At 36.2% G+C, this 18644-nt stretch overlaps 1 protein-coding gene across 2 annotated transcripts in view; it reads left to right on the top strand.

Moving 5' to 3' along the window:
- The window catches only part of anos1b (anosmin 1b), a 61285-nt gene that overhangs the window by 11115 nt on the left and 31526 nt on the right, over positions 1-18644 (top strand). The window lies entirely within an intron of this gene.

The raw sequence follows: 18644 nt of genomic DNA, 5'->3' as shown, positions 1-18644 counted from the left end.
GATGTGTTTCAGATTAATGAGCTTGACGGTATTCATTGAGCTCACAGCTTTTCACACTGCCTCGGCACTGCTAAATAAAACTCTGTTCAAATGTAATTTCCTTTTATTACAAGGAAATGGCCAAAGGTTAATTTCTTTATACAAACCACATGCCCTGTACCTACACTAAACCTCACTCATGTCTAATGGCTTCTGGAAACCCAACATAAACAGCACTGAGAGCCGCTGTTGTACCCAGGGCAATTCTTTTCCTTATTAAAGCTCTTTCCTTCCACCAGATTATGGTCATTTTAGGTTGGAGTACTTTATACAAACAGAGATAGTGCTTTAATATTTTTGTGTTTCCTAGACTTATTTTTTCCAGACAGACAATCAGAATGGATGTCACCTGTGCATATTATTACATACAGCAATCACTGATTTTATCCAAGTTCCTGGTGGATAAAATCACTGTCACATTACAGCAGTAATAGGTTGTGAACATGTTTCATGTTGACTTTAGACCAAGTTTGTTTTTCCTCACTGGATTTCCCCATGGGAAATAAATAAGGATAGGTTAGGGGTAATGTCATTTACAGCACTCCTCTCCTTCCACTAGAGTTAATTTGCATGGACGCATTTATCACAAGAGCTCCCTGGATTCAGAATACTTTAGAGAAATTTTCAGCATTGACTCGAGTTTTTTACACAAATTATAATTACATGAGCCAGATTATCAGTAAATAATATAACAATATGTCATGAGCTTCTAACAATTTTGCCTCAGCGCATTATTGGTAAACTAATACATTTCTATGTTTGCATCAATTAAACAGCTCCATATGCATGGCTTTTCTGACACAGTAAACTTGCTCAGTAGCTCACCTGGTACAGCATTGCATTTGCTTGAGTATGAGTCAAGTTAAACATGGGCCACGATAAGCACATATGCTTCTCCAAACGATTTTTTTCTCAATGTGTACATTCTGTGTATAATGTGTACTGTTTCTGCAATTTCTGGAGCAAGCTCCCAAGAATTTTCACTCACCAAGGCACATGTGTTGTGGTGATGTGACAATAAAAGTGATTGACTTCATCCACAAATTAAAATTATGTCATTAATAACTTACCCTCATGTCGTCCCAAACCCATGAGACCTCCGTTTATCTTCTGAACACAGTTTAAGATATTTTAGATTTAGTCCGAGAGCTCTCAGTCCCTCCATTGAAGCTGTGTGTACGGTCTACTGTCCATGTCCAGAAAGGTAAGAAAAACATCATCAAAGTAGTCCATGTGACATCAGAGGGTCAGTTAGAATATTTTGAAGCATCGAAAATACATTTGGTCCAAAAATAGCAAAAACTACGACTTTATTCAGCATTGTCTTCTCTTCCGGGTCTGTTGTGAGCGCGACTGCTGTGACTGTTGATGTACAATGTTGCCGACATGTTATTTTTGGGCGCACCAGAAAACACATCAGCAGCATCATACGCCAACAGCGCCGTGAACGCACTCACAAAACACCTGGAAGAGAAGACAATGCTAAATAAAGTCATATTTTTTTGTAATTTTTAGACCAAAATGTATTTTCGATGCTTCAACAAATTCTAACTGACCCTCTGATGTTACATGGACTACTTTGATGATGTTTTTCTTACCTTTCTGGACATGGACAGTAGACCGTACACACAGCTTCAATGGAGGGACTGAGAGCTCTCGGACTAAATCAAAAATAAAAGAGGTCTTACGGGTTTGGAACGACATGAGGGTGAGTCGTTAATGACATAATTTTCTCATTGGATGAACTAACCCTTTAAGTGTAGGGTTGGGTTAAGTGTAGATGCTATGTTATTATCATATGCAATAGAGCTCAACTAGATTAAAGTTAATCTATTCTGAATAAAATTAAACACTCTTTAGTGCCTCTCAATGGAGATTTCTCCTTGAAATGCAAAATGTGCAAAAAGCTATATAATATTTTGCCGAAATGTTGTGGTTTACTATATCTCCCAAACACAGTGTTAATCAGATGCACTGAAACTGAAGTGGACCATGAAGAACACCAAGGACTGTTTTTTTTTCAGTATAGTGATATGCAACCGTAATTGCCTTTCGATAAGCTAGTAAACATGGGTAGCTCATTAATGGTAATTGCCTAAGCCCAGACATCTCTGGCTGCCGTCTGCCAATCACCAACCACCACTCACCCTGAGGGTCAGAGCTTTAAAATCGCTGAATGAAAAAGAGCAAAAACATTCCTCGTGAAAGCCGTATTTCTCACACCAAGCGTTTAAAGCCATTCTAATTGCTTTCAGATGGAAGCAATCCACCGTCAGCCCTTCCAATAACAGGTAAAGTAAATGTTGTGTTTCTTATGAAAATAAGCTGTGTTCACATCCTCCTGGGCTGAGCTGCGTCTCTAAAAGTGCACTTGAAATTAGCTCCTGTTTATTCGTTTAAAGCCTAGGCCAGGAAGACGCAGTTTTTTTTTCTTTTTCTTGTAATTTCTTGTTTGCTTGTGAAGGGCTTTTTACGTCTAAATTTTTTTCTGTATATTTAGAGTGCATGGTTATCACAAATCCCCTCCTATCACTTTCAAAAAAATATGTTTTACTTGAGTGTGCTTTTATTATACTTAAACAAAACTATAAAAATAAATAAGAGTATACTCTACATTCGGTCTATTGTTTATGTGTTAACAGTGCTTGTCTACTTGTATACAAACTTCATACAAAATCATACTTAAGTATACTTCATAGTAAAAATTATAATGTAGTATTCTATATATGTGACAATGGGCCATAAAACAGGTCATAACACAAAACCGATCTGAAAGCTGAATAAATAAGCTTTTCATAGATGTATGGTTTATTACGATCGACTTATAGATACAAATAAAATCTGGAATCTGAGGGGGCAAAAAAATCTAAATACAGAGATAATCACCTTTAAATGGATCCATATGAATTCTTAACTATGCATATTACTATTCAAAAATTACGTTTTGATATATTTATGAAAGGAAATTTACTAAATATCTTCATGGAACATGATCTTTATTTAATATCCTAATGATTTTTGGCCATTTATTAAAACATACCCCAGCGACTTAAGACTGGTTTTGTGGTCAAGGGTCACATATACTATTTATATTTTATATATCTTACCATATACTACACTTTAAGTACAACTTTTTTTCATAAACTAAAAAAGTGGGAAGACTTTTTTAATTATTCACCTGTGGCATTTCAGTTTTACTTAAAACAAAGATCTTGAAGTATACTTTTCCACAAATGCACAAGCTACAGCATCTATAATGATCAGTGCCCAGTGTTAGGAGCTTGATCAGGGCGTCACCCCAGCACTTGTCCAGTCTTATCCATCAGGCTTGACCCTGGGTGAAGGAGAAAGCTGTCAGATGTTTCACTGTGGCAACACACACACTTTACTATGCCTCTGGAAAGGGATTAGCCTCAACCAAGCCACTCTCTTCTCTTAAGTAAAGCTTAGAAGCAGATGGAGGCCTATGCCCTGCTGGGGTTGACCCGGGCTGGGCTGGGGCGCAAGCTTGGGACCCTGATCAGCAGGTGAGCCGAACGCCTGGAGGGTCATGAGGGGCAGCACACAAGGGTCACTCTGTGTGTGGCCATCTGAGCTCGTGCTGAAGCCATGAGGGCACTGTTGACTCAGCAGCTTCCCGCTTTAAGGGGTATATTGTTTTGAGATTTTGGGAGCTCATTACATTTAACAGTTCCTGGAAGTTTCACGGTAGAGCTTATTCCAGCTTTGTTTGGCAACTGGTCATTTTGGAGTTTCAAAATGAGTCTCATTAGGTATCTGAAAGCAGTAATATTGTATGTTGTTGCTCATGCTGATAAATCAGCCTAGAAGTGCTCTTATCATGGTAACCAAGCCTCAAAATACTGGTGGCCCCACAGTACTCTGGTCAGGGTTGCCAGATCTGTGTAGTAAAACTAGCCTGTTGTCATTCAAAGCTACCCAAAAACTAGTCCAATTACCATTTAATACCACAAACGTTAACCCAAATACCACAGCTATGCCACTCCCATACCTAAAATACATATTTTACAATCACTGTTATGCATTACACACAATTTCAACTCACTGAATAGTAGTTATCATAAACAGTTTATCATAAATCATCTTTTATTAAGGTTAACATTTACAAACCTTAAAATGTTTATATGTATATGCTTAAATGTATACAACGATGTTTTAAGGTGTAAGTTTTTCTTAGCATAACACAATATTTGTTCCTGGCAAAAATCTGTGGTATATAACAAAACTTTTTGTGTGTTGTTTTCACACAGTAATTGATTTCACAAATAATTACAAAGAAACAGCAAGTAACACTTTTTTTTCCTCCAATTATCTCGAAACGAATAGTTTTAGTTGTTTCAATTGTTACAGTTTTTGTTTATCATATGAATTGCATGTGGTATATGAGTGGCACAGAGGTGGCAGTTTTCTGTGAAAAGGTCATCTGAGGGGTCAGCATCCTCTCTTCTCAGGGGTTCTGGATCCAGACTGAACAGATAAACAAATAGAGACATCATTAGTATAGCTGCTGTTCCAACAAAGTCAAATTAATGTATTTAACCCAAGCTAAAGAATAATAATGCACAATTGATCAGATATAACTACAGTCAAGATTATGAGGTGTATTATTTGAGTGATTGCCCAAAGAGATGTGTTTTTAATCTAGACGAGAGAGTGTGTCTGAACCCCGAACATTATCAGGAAGGCTATTCCAGAGTTTGGGAGCCAAATGTGAAAAAGCTCTACCTCCTTTAGTGGACTTTGCTATCCTAGGAACTACCAGAATCCAGCGTTTTGTGACCTTAGGGAGCGTGATGGATTATAACGTGGTAGAAGGCTAATTAGGTACGCAGGAGCTAAACCATTTAGGGCCTTATAGGTAAGTAATAATATTTTGTAACTGATACAGAACATAATAGGTAGCCAGTGCAGAGACTGTAGAATCAGAAAGAGGTAACATTTTTTGTACCTTGGCAATGTTTCTAAGATGGAAGAATACTGTTTTTGTAATATGGGAAATATGATTTTCAAATCTGTCTAAAACAACACCCAGATTTTTGACTGTAGAGGAAGTAACAGTACATCCATCTAGTGGAAAATTGTAATCTATGAGATTCTGTGTACTGTTTTTTGGTCCAATAATAAATATCTCTGTCTTATCCGAATTTAAATATGAGAAAAATTATTAGTCATCCAATCTTTTACATTTTTAACACACTCTGTTAACTTAGATCATTTAGAAGTTTCATCTGGTCTTGTACAGATATATAGCTGAGTATCATCAGCATAACAGTGGAAACTAATCCCATATTTTCTAATAATATTAGGGGAAACATACATATGGAAAATAGCAGAGGACCTAGGACAGATCCTTGTGGCACTCCATATTTTACTGGTGATATATTAGATGACTCCCTATTTAAATAAACAAAGTGGTAGGGATCATACAGGTAAGATCTAAACCATCTTAAAGCCTGCCCTTGAATACCTGTATAGTTTTGTAATCGATCTATGAGTATGTCATGAACTATGGTGTTGAACGCTGCACTAAGGTCAGGGAAAACTGGCAATGAGATGCAGCCTAGATCTGACGCAAGAAGCAAGTAATTAGTAATTTTAACAAGTGCCATTTCTGTTCTATGGTGGGGCCTGAAACCTGACTGAAATTCTTTTTTCAGGAAGGAGCACAATTGAGCAGACACAACTTTTTCAAAAATGTAGACATAAATGAAAGATTTGAAATTGGTCTGTAATTTGCCAGGATCTAGTTGTGGCTTCTTAATAAGAGGCTTAATAACAGCCAGCTTGAATGGTTTTGGGATGTGACCCAGTGTTAATTTCGTTGACTAAATATTTTCGTCATTATTTTCGTCACGAATATATTTTTGCCGACGAAAACGAAACGAAAACTAAAATAGAAGGCACTGATGGAGACTAAAACTATGACTAAATTGATTGACATTATCGTCAACGAATAAAGGACGAGACGAAAATAGACTGTGACGAAAATCAAATCAGCAGACGGGAGAGATGCGAGGAATGAGCAAAAGAACCGGCAAAACAGAACAGACTGCATGAGAGAAGAGAACCAATCAGAGCCTGACTTATTGAGACGTGAAGCGAAGGTTTTCAGTTTTTATGAGCTCCCGGGAAGTCGGCATTCGAAGAGGTGATAGGGACTTTAAGCAACAGCCTCTGGTGGAACGGCAACGCCATTCTGGCGTTGTATTGCGCCTGCGCGAATTTAACTGCTACTTTGTGACGTTCTAATTTAACGGTCTACTACGGGAGAACAGCTGATTTGCCAGAGTCGCTACAACGTGAGAGGTTAGGTAAATAAATGTTATGTTTTTAGACTTATTTACATCATACAATATTAAAAACTCCTCTTCTGACAAAAGATTGTCATTTAACGCCAAAAGCAATCCTTCTCTTGCTTTTTTAAATTATATGTTTTTTTGGATCTCAATAAATGAATTAATGCTGCGTTGCGCTGTTCTGTTTTACCGTTGCTTAGTGACTTTTACGTTCTTGGCTACAGCGGTGTGACGGCAAACTTCCGGTCGCTGTAGCCGTTCCATTCGCAGCTGTTGCTTAAAGTCCCTACTGTCTAAAAGAGCGACAAAATGTCCACAGCTCACTTCACGTTTGACGACGAACAAAACAAAACAAAGTGTAAAGCACGCAGAGCGCTCATTCGTGGCAAGAACACAACCAATTTGAAAAGACATTTACAGACGAGCCACCCGGACATTTTCTCAAATGTAATTTCACAACGATGTTCTTTTGTTTATTGAGCTAAGCAAAATTGGAATAGTGCAGTGCGTAGATGTTGTAGCATTAAATATTACGAACTGAAAAGTACTGTAAAATAGCCCCTTCTTCAAATTAGATGCGAGCACAATACTAATACGTAATATCATGATAAATACATTTGATTAATACTAATGTTTAGTATATTTTATAATGTTCTACTTGTTGACAATATCACAAATATTTCTATATTAGTCATGTGAAACATGAATGTTCACATCCTATCATTATACATACAAATCTAGCAATATTGTAGTATTTAAAACATACAATATTGCTAGACAAATGAATACCTTATAAAATCTTGTTACTTTTTTTATCCACCTAGCTGCCAACTTATTAAATATTTACTTTAAATGTATGCACTTATTGTTCAGCTCAGCTGTAAGCTTTAAGGTCCTGGACCTAACGTTATTTTTCTTTTATTGATGGTCAATTGGCAGCTAGTTATTGTTTACATTATCATGACAGTGTTTGTTGCTGCATAAAAGCTTTTGAATCGAAATAAAGACACAGTTGTGTTGAAATAAAGTTGAATTTGTGTTTTATATATTTTGGTTAAGTTTGTTTCCTATACCAGCTGTAAAAAATTGTCTAGTAAATCTGTTATTGATTTTAGTCTTATTTTAGTCGACTAAAATACCAAACAATTTTAGTCGACTAAAATACCAAGCAATTTTAGTCGACTAAAATAAGACTAAAATTAAAACAAATCAGATGACTAAAACTTGACTAAAACTAAAAAGAATTATAGTCAAAAGACTAAGACTAAAACTAAATTAAAATTTCGTGTCAAAATTAACACTGATGTGACCTAAAGATAACGAGTTAATAATATTGAGAAGTGGTTCTTCGGCTACAACTCTTTCAGTATTTTAGTGGGTACAGGATCTAATAAACATGTTGTTGGTTTAGATGCAGTGATAAGTTTATTTAGCTCTTCCCGTCCTGTAAAGCACTACAGTTTATCTATGGGTGCGATGAATGAAACTGAAGTATTAGACACTATACAATCTACATTTGATACTGTATTTCTGAAGTCATTACTGTTTCACTGTGAGGAAATATTTAGATTGGATGGTGTCTGGTTATTTGTTTATCTAGCCACTGTACTAAATAAAAACCTTGGATTGTTTTGGTTATTTTCAATGAGTTTGTGATGCAAATCCTAATGCATCATTTGTATTATCAACGTGAATGTTAAACTCAATGACAATTAGTTCTTTATCAATGGTAACCAATAGGTCTGAGTGGAAATCTACAAATTATTTTAGGAATTCTGTATACGGCCCTGGTGGTCTATACACAGTAGCCAGAGCAAGAGATACAATAGTTTTCTTTTGCATATCTTACAGGGTAAAAATAAGCAGAAGTATTTTGAATGACTTAAACCAGTTTCCTGTTTTATGGGTAACATTGAGAATATCACTATATATTTTTGCAACACCTCCGCCACGACCAGTCTGACGGGGATCATGCTTATAACAGTAGTTTGGTGGAGTAGACTCATTGAGACCAATATAATCATTTGGTTTGAGCCAGGGTTCATTGTACATCAAAGTACATCAAAACTTAATTATTGAGCTTTCAGATAATGTATAGATCTCAATTGACACTTAAGACTAGTTTTGTGGTCCAGGGTAACACACACACATACATTTGTTTTTGTGAAAAGTGGGTTCATCCCATAGGTGTAATGGTTTTTATACCGTACAAACTGTATATTCTATTGCCCTTCATCTACACCTAACCCTAACCCTCACAGCAAACTTTGTGCATTTTTACTTTCTCAAAAAAACTCATTCTGTATGGTTTATAAGCATTTTGAAAAATGGGGACATGGGTTATGTCCCCATAAGTCACCCTCTCCTTGTAATTCCTGTTTCATACCCATGTCATTATACAAAGTTGTTTCCTGATATGTCACAAAAACATGCCCACATATATGTGTGTGTAGTTCCAGTTAAGGTGACTGACTAACGAGCTCCACCTGTGCCGAATTGATTAATTATCGGATCAAGCTCCTCCCAAACCCTAGTGATGACCCGCTTCAAGTCGAACAAGCTTAATGATTCAATGAATCATTCATTAAGAACCATTTACTTCACTCCTGAATCAGTCAGCCGTTTGAACGAATCAAATGAATGAATAAATAACTCGATGACTTAATCATTAAGACATTTACCACCACCTACTGGCAATTATATTTTATTATTTATTGTATTTCATTAAAGAAATAATTTAATATTTTCATAGTAATAACAATAAAATTATGAAAATAAATTATTAAAGTTATAGTTCACCCAATCAAAAATGAAAATTCTGTCATCATTTACTCACAAAAGAGTCCAAAAGAGAAGGCTATATGTAATATATTTTATCAAACAACATATTTGCTTGAACACTTGCTGAACCTACTTTTTGTTATCTTTTGGAGGGTAATTTCTACAAATTTTATGTGTGATTAATTCGATTAATTAATCACCACATCATGTAATTAATTAGATTTAAAAAATGTATCGCTCACCAGCCCTAATTCAAATATGTAAAAAATAATCCGAATTTGAGAAAACTCAAGCACGTGAGGCAACAATCTGTAGGATCTTTTAAAGTATACTAAACATGGAAACTTATGGCTTGAATTTTAGGGTAAACTGAGCATTAAAATTACATTTTTACGATCTAAATCATTCTCAGTTGTGTATCAGTTTCCTAAACAAACTAAAAAAAAAGGTTATATAGTATTATTCTAAACACCAAAACAAGGCACAGATTAGTTGAAATGGATGAAACTTCAAGGGGAACACTAATCTCAGTGCTGACATATAAAATATGAACAAAAACACTACATAAGAGATATGACATCTAATTCATAATAACTGATCGTGTTAAACAGCCTGCTGGGTGTGACATCATATGTTAAGTTGTTCATACTAAAATGCCCTAAAAGTTGACTAAATTCTTCATAATGTTTTCATCATCCAGAAAAGATTGTCTGACATGTATTTGGGCTTTTAACAGTGATAAAGTATTGTACTGTAACAGAACATGGCTTGCAAGATGTGATTGAAGTATTGTGACAGCTTTACTGCCGATGATTTTTTCCAGAAGCTTAAATACATCAATTGTGAAACGTTAAACCCCAGTTCAAACAGCTCCACGCTTAAAGCTCTCTACACATTCTTATTCAAAGCACCAAATAATCGCAACAGCATGAAATCAACTGTGGTTTCCACCTAAAGCAATACATTTAGCTTAAAAACCACAGACAGCCTCAAAGCCAACATTACAGTTCCTAAAGTAAACCATGGTTGGTTACCATTTACATATCTGAAATATGCTCTGTTACCTTTAACGGCATGTGAAATAGTTTACGATGAGCGATTTATTCGAACCATATGAGTGGCATAGACATCTCCTCCTCGCCGTCGCTGAGAGTTTCTGCAGGCTGGTGAACTCTGTGGCCCTGTTTCGTAGTTTCTCCTTCACCTTTAGCAGCATGTTTGCTGTGAGCGTGTTGCGTGTGGCCTGCAGACACCTGAACTGCAATGGCAAGTCAATGGATTGCAGACATTCGGAACACCCAGGTTGTTCCCATAATGCACCAGTGCAAATTGTGTGCTTTTTTAAACTACAGCAAGCAACGGATGCTTTCCAGTTCATTTGCTGCCCCGTGTGACACCTTTAATGACCAGCCAGTCCTGCGGTCATCAAAAAGGCTGATGTTTCGCTGGGAAGGCGTTTGCCCGTTTTACTAGAGAACTCCCGGGATTCAGAAACACTGAATTAAAGATGTTTCTTCACATATGGTTTTTGTCATAGCGCGTCTGGAGCCCATGAGAATGTACACTAAATCAGAACATGCAGCCTTCCTTTAGAATCATGGACAGGCAAAATGAGAACGCTGAGAGGTCAAGAAGAAACCTTCAAAATCAGGTCTGAGATGAGTTGTGTTTCGTCAGGGGGCGGGGGTATGGACGTTTGTCATCAGCTTCCATATGGATAAGTCATTTGAGTTATTCTTGACATTGAGAGATGAATGGACTTCCACTCTTTCTCGGGCTACACTGTGTCTCCTAATGTTTCAGTTTTTCACGTCTGGCATTTGAAGGTTCATCGGAGGTGAGGTCGGGAACACAGGACAACTGTTCCATTTTCCTTTGGTCTCTTGCAGCGAGCACAGCTTTCTCCTATTTGTTGCCATCTTGTTCTGCATGGCTTTCAAAGAACGGAGGGGCTGAGCCGCTCCTCAGAGAGATTTTCTGAATTTGTTCCACCACATAACAGTCCTCTTTAAAGCTCCTCTGGTTTATGGTAACATACGTTCAGAAAATGATCATACAATAAGGTTAATGCTAGTTAACTGATTAGTTGACATTCATTAACAATGACAAATACTTTATGAATCTTACACTGTTAAAAATGATGCTTTGTTTGAATCAGGCATTCAATGAAGAACCTTAAACATTTGTGGAAACTTTTCATTGCACAAAAGGTTCTTTATAGTGAAAAATAAAAGTTATTTAGTGTAATAAAATATTCATCACATTAAGAAAAAAGTAGTTCTTTTAAGAAGTGTTCACTGAAAGGTTCTTCTATGACATTGCTGTGAAAACACCCATTTGGGAGCTTTATTTTTTACATATGCAGTTGATTTTGACATGTACTTATATATTATTAAAGAGACAGTTCACTCATAAATTAAATATTACGTCATCATGACATTTTCAAAAATGTCATGCATTCTTAAAAACATTACTGGTAGCAGTTGATTTCCATAGTATTTTTATTTCATACTTTAGAAGTCAATGGCTACCGTCAACTGTTTGGTTACCCACATTCTTAAAAATGTGTTATTTTTGGTCAGCAGAAAAAAGAAACTCAAACAGGTTTGCAATGCCTTGAGGGTGAGTGAATGATGACAGAAGTTTACATTTTGGATAAACTGTCCCTTTAAGTATTAATATTATTTAATGAACCTGATCTGATATGCACTAACAATGAATGGTTGTATTTTAATAACATTAAAGGTCCTTGCACATATATATATATATATATATATATATATATATATAGATTTGTCAGCCTTTCCAGTCTAAATGCTTGCTACAGATGCAATAACGCAGAAAACTGGTCCATTTTCTTTATGTGATTGACTCAACATGAGGTTGTATTTATTTTTTGAGAAAATTTCTGACGAAAAGACCCTAACATTTTATTTTTGACGGTGTCCTTTAGACATTTGTTTGGATAAGAAACTATAAGAAATGTTGTAACTGCAAATCAACTAGCAGTCATTAGAGTTTTAGTAGTCTGTCTGCTTAATATCTGCCAACACTTTTTTTTGATGCTGCACCAACAGACATTCAACTGACTATAAATAACTTTGCAAGTTAACTTATTCTTCTAGCACTAACCTAACTGTCTACTAATACTCCACTAATGTTCTAATGACTGGTAGTTAACAGAAATTAAAAATTAAGTGTAACCTTGTCTAACGTTAAAAAAGATTACTAAGTTCTTCAACAAGTGTATTGCTCATTGTTAATATTAGTTAATGCTCATCTTATTGTAATGTGTTACAGATTATTTATTTATAGAACTAGTAAGGAGTTCTTGGCAAAAATTGTTCCTTGACTTGTGTTTTTGGCACTACGTCATCAAATTATTTGATTTAATTATTGTTCATGCACAACACTGACCTTAAAAGTTTCTGGGTGCGTGTTTTCAGTTGTCTAATGCAGTTAATATTGAGCATTCAGCATCATGTTTCTCACTGACGCCAGTGACTCATTTCATTTTCTCAGTCCCGTGTGGTCTCATTCATTTCCATCACACCTCATGCTTGTTTCTCTTGGTATTCGAGTCAGGAGACAGTCCAAAACACCTTCATTAGTTGTTGCTTACATTCTGTTCATTTCTTTTTCAAGAACATTTATAGCTCATGGTCTCTGTGTGACAGTCGGTCCGTGTTAAATGAATGCTTTAAACTTTAAACTCATGGTTATGCTGTGCTTTATGATTTTGCTCACTGTCATGTCATATGATTCCCAGTGCACACAAACTTCCCAGAATACTTAGTGCCCTGTTGGTTACAGTGTTTACTTTCCTTTTAATTATGTTTTTATTAAATATTTCTTTATTTGTGAAAAATACTCTCATCTAAAGTATAAGCATGTGTCTTTTACACGTTTGTTTTTTAATCCACTGTCAAATTATTTCAGATTTCTTAAATATTAATAATAATAATTGTAAAAAATCATATCGGCTTTATATCGTCATCGGCTTACAAAAAACATATCGGTCGACCACTAGGGTGGATGGGCATTTGGATTTCTTCGGATGACAGACGCTCTGCACATGGTAGTGTTAGGCGTTATGGTCATTTTTCAAATCATCATATCGTCAGCCCGTGAGATCGACGATGCACAATATTATCGTGCATGTGTGGCGCAAGAGAAAGACTCTTTGTTCTTGTCATGGCATAACTATTTGGTGTTTTAAACCATGCAGGTGCACGAGAGAGAGCCTATGGAATCACCAATAATCGAAAAAATATACGTTCAAACATACTGATAAATTAACGTTACATATAAAAATACTGTATTTAAAACAGCTTGTTCATATTTAGTTGGACGCAACTGTCATATCGCGAGTCCATATCGAATTTTGCATGGAAGTTATCTGTCTAAATGTTCTGGAAAATCAGTCAACGGTGACAATCAATATTAGTCCAACAGTGTAATACTAATATTGGACATAAACGAACATGTTAAATATATTAAAAACGTGTAAGTTCATATATATGGAGTAAAGTTGAATTGAACTGATGCATCAGTCATACAGCGCTCCGCGCGCCCCATGTCGAGCTCGACGCACCGCCACAGAAATGAGAATGAGATGCGTTCTAACATAACTGCTCAGTTAGTGAGAGCTTGTTTAAAATATTGCACATATACAGGCCGTTCAGATTACTTGTTAAAGTGCAATGACATACCTTATATCTGCAGACGATGTACGTCTGTTTGTGGATGGACACTTTGTAACGGCCAAAACTATGTATTTTGCATGCATCACATTATAGTGCGTTGTACATGAAAATAATAACAAGGTGGCAGAGCTAACTTATCTTCCATAGTGGTTCTCACGTAGTCTTTCTACGTCATCACCACATAGTGTGTGTTATAAGTTAAGTGATCAGTCTTTAAGAGAAGGACTCTATGAGAACCACTATGGATGATAAGTTCACTCTGCCGCCTTGTTATTATGTTGTCTTTACTTTATTTGTAACGGCTATAAAGAATTAATCTCTCATGTATGAGAAGAGCGCATTGTCGTGTACCAGACATTAACTGTGTGGGACACCACTGTGTGTGTGTGCGTGTGTGCGTGTGTGTGTGTGTGTGTGTGTGTGTGTGTGAAATGCGGTGCTGAAGTGAAATAGCTGGGCAGGTTCCCATAAAGGGTACACAATGGGGGGGGGGGGGGGGGGGGGGGGAAACACAGCTGAAAACAGGAAACAAAACAGAGGATAGACAAAGGTTACTTTTTTCTGGCCAGGTCTTCTGTCATGTCACTCTGTTCAGGGAACACGCTGGAGTCACAAAGAAATATTTAACAGTCTTTAATCAAGGAAACACTGGGGATAATCCACAGCATTACAGGAGCTTGAGCAACACACGTACACAACAAGTACACACAACAGAGACAGACTGCTCAGACTTGGACTTAAACACAGGGGATGATTGGGGAAACACAGGTGCATGAGATGACTAATCAAAATAATAAGACAGAACGAGGACAGGAACAAGACCAAATAAGGAAACACGGGAAGGACTACGGGGGCAAAACAAGTCCAAAAGTCTGACAGTAAGTGTTTTTTTCTGTCACTGTATAAGCATAAGCGCAGGCCAGATAAATAAACATACTGATGAGGTTCATGGCTAGTTCGAGTTCCTAATCCTGACTGATTTGATTGTACATTACAAAAGATCCATTTGAAAGCGATTAAAACATTGGCTACTGAGGGGAAACTACTTCATAAGCAAGCAAGATATTGATATCACCTCCACAACAGATGTTTGAAACTCACTCACAGATGTTTGCAGCTATGGGAAAACATTTAAGAGATTTTGAACTCAAAGTGTGTCAACTCCAATCTGATGTTTCTGTAAACGTGAATCTGTTTTTATTTGTCTTAATGTGAATATGCTGAGCGTTTCTTTCTTGTTGTTTCAAACGGTGCTGTATAACAACTGAAGTCATATGGATTCATTTTCTGATGTTTGTATGGTGCTTTCATGTCCTTTTTGATCTTGACACACTGAAAAAAAAAAGATATTTTGTACCAATCATATGAAAAAATCTTTAATCTGTTACATCCATAAACGTTTTTCTCAAATTATATTTATGGTTTGGTTCATACCTTACATTTTTATTTCATATTAAACATCCCTTCTCTGAAAGATAGAAACATTCATATCAGGTATTACACCATTTTCTAAAACACCAATATAAAAAATTTCCAGTGCATTTTTTCATTTATGTATAAAACTGTGCAACAGTTTTTTTCAAGCTGTACTAATGATAAATTGAAGAGCACATTGAGGTGCTCTTATGAGGGAAATGAGGTCAGGTAGCAGGAATGGATTTGACTGGATGAAAGCCCTCCTTACTGCTTCATTCATCTGGTGACTCTGATGTCTTTTTTATGATGAGGAATGAGCTTTTATCTTCACAAAGAGGTTTTCCATGCTGCCTTTGAGCCACAACTTCTCACACATATTTTTTTTTTCAGCCAGACATGTATGTCATCTGCTTTTTTAAAGGGAAGAGACAGTAAAACAGCAGGACAGCTGGAGAGTGAAACTCTTTACAGGTTCTGAGGTTGCCACCATACAGACGTCTGAGTTCAGAATAGCTGCTTGTTCAAGCACTTGTGCATCATTGAAGTAGCTAAATTAGTTCAGTCTGGGTCAGTGCATTTCTCATGCAATCAGCCTCATATTCTCTTTAAACCATGCAATTGCTATTAAAAAAGTGAAAGTGACATGACATAGAGCTAAGTATGGTGACACATTGGTGACTCAGAATTCATGCTCTGCATTTAACCCATCCAACCAAAGTACACGTTTAACACATTTTTTCTTTAAATGTAATGACTTTATTCTTAAAATTTAATGAGTTTATTTTCAAAATTTTCTCAACTTTTTTCTCAATTTAACAACTTTGTTTCTATTAATTTAATGAGTTTAATGAATTGGCATGTGTCTGGTTTCAGGGATACTGGTGTCAAAAAGGCATTCGGTTCACCTTAGAGTTTTGAACTGCACGTGATGCATTAGGTTCTCTTTTCATAATTTATAGATTGGCACATGACTTAGATTCCAGTGCCTGTGAAGAGCGTCACCCACTGCGGCCAGAAGTCAACATGCGATCAAAGCCATGCTGTGGCTAAATCGCAGGCAGACAAGCGTAGTGATCATCTGACCCTTGGGATTCTCCGTTCAGTGCTTCCCGCTTCATTTCCAGCTCATCCACAGCGGCTCCTGTTACATTAGTGACAAAATGATATTCTGGAATTTTTTGTTCCAGTGGCTTCCTTGCACCTTTACTTAATTCCCTTGGTATTATTCCTACACAGTAAGAAAAATATCTGGAGTAAAATGGAAAAAAATAAATTCAGCCAGTACTTTAAATTTTACAGAGGTTTCCTTTAACCCTAAAATACAACTCGGTACAACTAGACATTTGTAAAAAAAATAAATAAATAAAAATTCATTATAATATTAATATTTCCTTCATATTACCAAAGTACATTTTATTCTAAAGAGTACACTTTTAGATAACATATGGACAGTGAATGGGTACCATGAGAATAAGTCCAAACAGCTAATAAAAACATCACAATAATCCACAAGTAATCCATACCACTACAGTCTATCAATTAACGTCTTAAGATAAAAGCTGTTTTTTGTTATAAATTCAGATACATACATTTATTGCATGACTGTTTGATAGGAATGTGTGGCACTGTCCCATTAAACTGGTTTAAGTCCTGTCTAACCAATATGAGCTTTCCAGTTGCCCTGGTGAATTTACATCTTAATTGGCCTCTCTTACATTTGGGATGCCTCAAGGATCTATTAAGGGACCCATTTTGTTTTCATTGTACATGCTTTCGATTGGGTCTATTTTTCGGAAACACAGAATATTGTTTCATTGTTAGGCCAATGACATGCAAATATATGTACCAGTGAAGAAGGAAGGCAATTCCCTAGTGCTTCTTCTTGCATGCTTCAAGGACTTAAAAACATGGTTGGCTGTGAATTGCCTGCACCTAAATTGTTTTTGCACCCTCCAATGCATCTGGGTTCATTAATATTGATTTAGGGTGTTTATCTATTTATGGTAAATCCATGGTAAAAAGAAAATATTAATATGTGTTATTTTTGATGACAGATTAAAGATGTCAGATCATTTATTTTAAGAACATTGGCAAAGCTCAAGCCATTTGTATTCTTTTTTTGGTTTTGAAACGGGTTATGCTTTTGTGTCTTCTCATCTAGGCAACTGTAATTCCCTCTGCGTAAGGTTTATGCTTATCAGTTCATGCTGTTACGATTACAGATTGTCCAGAATGTTGCTGCTAGATTGTTGACAGGTTCTTAGAAACAGGACCACCTTTAAATGGCATTGAGCCATCTTATGTTTCTGATTTGTTTCAACCTTACTCACCATCAAGATCACTCAGGTCCTCGGACCAGAAACTCCTGATTTTTCCTATCTCGAGATGTAAACTGTGGGGGGAATGTGCTTTTGCATTGTGAGCCCTGAAGCTCTGGAACAGTTTGCCTTTGCACAATGCCTAACTATTGGTGTCATTTAAGTCTCTTTTAAAGACTCATATCTTTTTTTTCTTCATAGCTTCAGTCACTTCACAGCACTTCACAAGTACATGCTATCTAGCAGATGTTTGTGTGTTGGATTTTATTTATGTTGTACAATGGTACAGTCAACTCAGTGTTGTTTTTAAATAAATTGCCTTGGCTAGCCTTACAATATGAGTCCTCTATCAAAGCATTATAACGTGTTATTAAGAATTATGGACTTGTTATCTTGGCTAAAAGTAATGGTTTGGAGTCAAAACGCCTTAATTGATGGATTTGTTTCTTGAAAACATGCAACTTGTGTCTTCTCAAAACATTAAGTGATGGACTGAGGTGGTGTGGATTACTTGAGGATCATTGTGATGTTTTTATCAGCTGTTTGGGCTCTCATTCTCATGGCACCCATTCACTGCACAACTTGATTTATTTAGACAGTGTAGTTTTGTTGGATTTAGTGCTTTTAAGTGCATAATGAAAGACTTTAACAGAATGAGGTTTAAGGTTGTTTTTAGTAAATGCATCTGTGGTGGCCACAAATCAGTGAGATCTTTATTTCATAAAAGTATTTTTTGTTTGTTTTTTGGTAGTCAAGAGACATTTTACTTTTGAAAAGTACTGCATATGTTTTTGCATATGTCCTTCCAGTAAACACATTTTATACATAATTATAATCACATTGTGTGGCTGGAAAGTTTCCAGTGCTGGTGGACAATCTCTTTAGGAACCAATAACTTTTTATTCAGTTCTTTGTTAAAAAATGTATATTTTGTATTTAGAAAGTGGCAAAGAAGATGATTCCTAGGGTTTTAATAGGATTCAGTGGAACTGAAATGCCTAAAATATTAAGATACTTTACCCATCACCTGATGAAATTTGACCATAAATCCTCATCTCGTGTTGAAA

The sequence above is a fragment of the Carassius auratus genome, chromosome 22 (genome assembly GCF_003368295.1).
Source record: "Carassius auratus strain Wakin chromosome 22, ASM336829v1, whole genome shotgun sequence".
In the NCBI taxonomy this organism is placed as follows: Eukaryota; Metazoa; Chordata; class Actinopteri; order Cypriniformes; family Cyprinidae; genus Carassius; species Carassius auratus.
Note: the sequence above shows the minus strand (reverse complement) of the source record. Positions and strands in the feature narration are given on the sequence as shown.